We start from the raw sequence: 4,550 nt of genomic DNA on the forward strand, positions 1-4,550 counted from the left end.
ATAAAATATATACATGATATATAGTGCATGATCATGATGTGTCTGTAAATATATACAACATGTTATTTTATTATATAATATTATAAGCTCTTAGCCTCATGGCCACCAGAGGGTAGCAGAAAACAAGGGACACAACTGGATGAATCAAACTTTGACAGATGAAAGAAGAGTTATCCCACATGCACTATCTGTACTCTAGTGCGTCAAAAATTCATGGCGTAACTTATTGTCGAATATCTCCTCAACTATCCAACATAAACTCTCCAGCTTTTGCAAGGTGACTTGTAGCAATTTGTTTTTTTACCTTAGTTTTAGTAGAGGTTTTGCGGCGCTCGCAACTGCATAAGGTCATATGAGCGCCAGAAGATAAGATGTGTTACAAGAGAGAAACAAATACGAAAAAGAAAAAGGGGAGATAAGGACGATAGATATTTGATAGGAAAGAAGGAGCAAACCACACCAGAGCACCTGCCAACCACCCACTAGCAATTTGTCTTAACCTTATCCGTACGCCCTGGGGTCATTTTGTATCCCCGGGGTTGAATCCTTCACATTTTAAAATACTTCTAGCAGGGGCGAAGCGTCTATATAATCAAATAATCACTGCTTCCCTTTCTAATTTTGAAACATTGTCGCTGTCAAATTCATCCTTAAACGTAAATCTCATAAATTAAATGTAAAAAGACGTTCGTAACCAACAACGAACAGTATGCCTAACATTCAAAACGGTTTCACGGCCACAGAAATAGCCTCCTCACCCCTCTCGGGCCACTCCATAAGCAGTCGCAAGCTTTGATTAAGTAAGCTTAAAGTGAGGCTGGAATAGAGTTGAAGGGAACATGTGCATGGCAGTCAAAGCTGTTTCATTGCCACATATACCCTGTTCACCCCTTTGGGGCCACAGTTAAAATCAATCACAAGCACTAATTAAGTAAGCTATCTAACACTAGTCGAGTCTACCTCACACATGTGAGGGGAACTAACTCTTAATGATCTCTTGACTGCTGCTTGTGCTTGTTTTTTTTCCTTGACTTTTTACCGTCCTATAATCAGATCGTGACCTCGATTATGACACCAGCTCCTGGCCGCGAAAGGCTAACAAAAACAGCCAAATGTGAAATTTAAAAAATAATAATTGTCATGTTCTACCAAAGAGTTAGACTCACTGGTAGATCTATAACATATAGATCTAGTACTGACATATCTGCTTCTTTGCTTTGTGTTTATGTATTCACATCTAAAGTTAGGTTTAATTTTAGTGGGAACTGATATTTAATAAGATACTTTCCCGATTATTTGGGCGGTTGAACATACAATATGAATTCCGGATTTGTTTTCATTCACAACTCAGAGTCGCCGCCTCGAGTAAGATTCTTGTGTGATAGCTACAGGCCATATCTGGTCCCATTTCACTTTGATTACCCTGTCAAACAAGTCAGCCTTCGCCCCTGACTTCTAGTACGAAGATCTCTTTGAAACTTTCAGTACTTCTCAAAAAATCATTTTGACAGACTGCTATGCAAAGCGTACTGATCGGATGAACGAGTAAATGTCCTCTTTGGAAAGTGGTGGCACAGAGTTCCTACGTCGTATGGATACGATAGTAAAACACGACGTATGGATAGGGTTAACAGGTCAATATTTTTGTAAACACTTATTAGCTGTATTGTTGAAAATTCTTTAATAAATCTATTATCTATTTGTGGTGGCCGAATTTTGCTATTCAAAAGGTTTTTTAATGGCTGCTTCGATCGACATGCGGTTTTCGCCTAAGGATTCTTTAAAATATTCTCCAGATCATGAAGCCGTCCGTTTTTTCAATTTTGAGACAGTTTTGCTGCATAAAACTAAATTTCTTTATTTCACCGATCGCTTTTGTAGGCCGACGCTTCTGTCTCTGTAATTTTTGAAAATCCGCCAGGTTTGTTTATTTCAAGTCGTACCTCCGTTCGATACTATCGTGCATTGTCGCGCAGTAGTGAGTACTATTCTAAAAAGGGGGGGGGACTACACCTGAAGGCTATCTCGCTTAATACGGGACCAAATTTTACCAAGTCTCACACTTATAGCTAGCATAGTAAGGAGTCTTTAAATCCGCAATCAAATTTGAGAAAAAGTTTCGTTTCCATGGATACGGCGGCCATATTGGATTTTGTTGACATGTCTTACGTAATGAATATCGCACTTATCGCTCAGGGAAATTGAATGTTTTTTGCATGCGTGTTCACAAACATTAGATCTAAAAATTTGTCTGTTGTTTTTTTCCTAAATGAATTATAAAATTTTTAATGAATTTTTTCCTGAGGTAGCATTCAAGTTTTCAAAAAATCCGTTAAAATTCACACTCCAGACACCACCAACAAAAATCTATTTCATATATCAAAAATTTAACCGACAAATTTTTAGTATTACATTTCCTCTTCTTTCTGTGAAAATTTCAAGAAGATTGGATGAAAAATGGTGGAGTTATACAAAAAGTATAGAGAAAAGTCGCGTTTTGAGAAAACGGCCGATAAAGAAAAATAAAATATTGACTTTATGATGAAATGGTGGTGACAAACATACCTGGTATGGGAAAAAATACGGTTTTGGGGGGGGGGGGGTTATGTGATGAAATAGCTGTAGGAGAGGCTGAAAAAGCTAAACATGCCTTCAACTCAAATACCCCCCCCCCCCCCTTAAGTGTGCGACCCGTATAGACCTAGCCTCATGTTTTCTTTTTTTAATTGGTGCTAAATTCGACAGTGATCCTTTCGTTTGATGCCCATCCTCGTTTTTTCTCGACTCCTTTGTCAAATTCTTTTTCTTGCTACTGGGAACAACGTCAGCAGGTCTTAGATTAGAATCTAGATCTAGATATTATCCAGAGAGCGCCTGACCGTGCGGAAAAGAAAACGACGTTTTGCAGTTGGAACCCCTCGTGCTCGCAAAGGTCGAGGTAGTAGGCCAATGACTTTCAGTTGATATTAAGGTACCGATCATCCCTTTCATCGAAAGGGGGCCCAGCTAGTACAATATAATTGCTTTTAAAGCAAGTCCGTCATTCTGTTTTCTAATCGCGGGATTATCTTATTGAACAAATGTTTTGAGAACTTGTAGTGCAAAAAAGTGTTCACTATAAAATAATTAATTTCTTGTAACTAGTTTTGCCACTCTAGAGTGTTTGTCGTGAGTTGTGACGAAAGCTGTAACTAGTTTTGCCACTCTAGAGTGTCTGTCGTGAGTTGTGACGAAAGCTGTAACTAGTTTTGCCACTCTAGAGTGTCTGTCGTGAGTTGTGACGAAAGCCATAAGTGTACGCAAAATGTGTTTGAGAAGAGGGAAGTGCAGTGAACAAAATACATTTTCCGCGCGAAGGAGATTAATTTGTAGTATTTAATAATTTTATATAAATTTACGAAAGAAAAGTTGTTAAATCTAGCGTCAATAATTGTTGTGGGAAAAATAATTTGATTAATAAGATAAGACAAATTGATACAAACTGCTGTGCAAAGTATGGGTGACTTTGTTTCACAAGTTAAAAAGATATTTTGGGGTAAGTTCACACGTTAAAAAGATATTTTGGGGTAAGTTCACAAGTTAAAAAGATATTTTGGGGTAAGTTCACACGTTAAAAAAGATATTTTGGGGTAAGTTCACACGTTAAAAAGATATTTTGGGGTAAGTTCACAAGTTAAAAAGATATTTTGGGGTAAGTTCACACGTTAAAAAAGATATTTTGGGGTAAGTTCACACGTTAAAAAAGATATTTTGGGGTAAGTTGCGCCATGTATTTTTGACCGCTCTAGAGACGATGTTTTTGCTTCTTGCCCGCCGATTGTTAGGGGAGACCGACAGTACCAGGAAACATATGTGAGGCAGCGTGGTGGAATCAGGCTCTCGTCAAAATAATGAAGTCGAAGAAAACAGCAGTTTTTTCCCTGCTTAGCAATTTTTATTAAATTTTTTGGCTCAACAACTTTTATGTCCATTTACAAACACATTCCTTTGAGGATTTCACCGAAAAACGTTGATTAAAGTTGATTGTATGTTTGTAACACTCTTGTGAACCGCTATTTCCGGGGTGCCTTGATAGTCGAAACAGACTTTGTGCTGTTAAAGCTACAGAGGTGAGCAGTCTAAGTCTGTGATTCCCTGTAAAGACTTCTCTGTTGACACCCACTCCTTGGCGCTCATATGACCTTATGCAGTTGCGAGCGCCGTAAAACCTCTACTAAATCTAAACGAGCAACCTCCGTTATTGTGCAAGAAGTTCATAGCGCGACCTCGGTGCTTTCTTGTCGTATCTTCATTTTTTTAAACAGTGAAAATGTGACTTCATCTTAATTAAGCTCACACTTTGTAATGATCTATTTTCACTGGAGATAGGACAAGAAAGCACAGATTCGCTATAGGTCAATAGGATTTTAGAAAGGGGGTATTTGTTGGTTTTTGTTTTCTGGAAAAAAAATGGGTCTCTGTGGCGGCCATCTTGGATATTTTAACCGGTTTTTTTTCCTTTAAAAAAAAAGTGTTTTACGGCGCTTGCAACTGCATAAGGTCATAATATG

This window comes from Aplysia californica, unplaced genomic scaffold, assembly GCF_000002075.1.
Source record: "Aplysia californica isolate F4 #8 unplaced genomic scaffold, AplCal3.0 scaffold01436, whole genome shotgun sequence".
NCBI classification, from domain to species: domain Eukaryota; kingdom Metazoa; phylum Mollusca; class Gastropoda; order Aplysiida; family Aplysiidae; genus Aplysia; species Aplysia californica.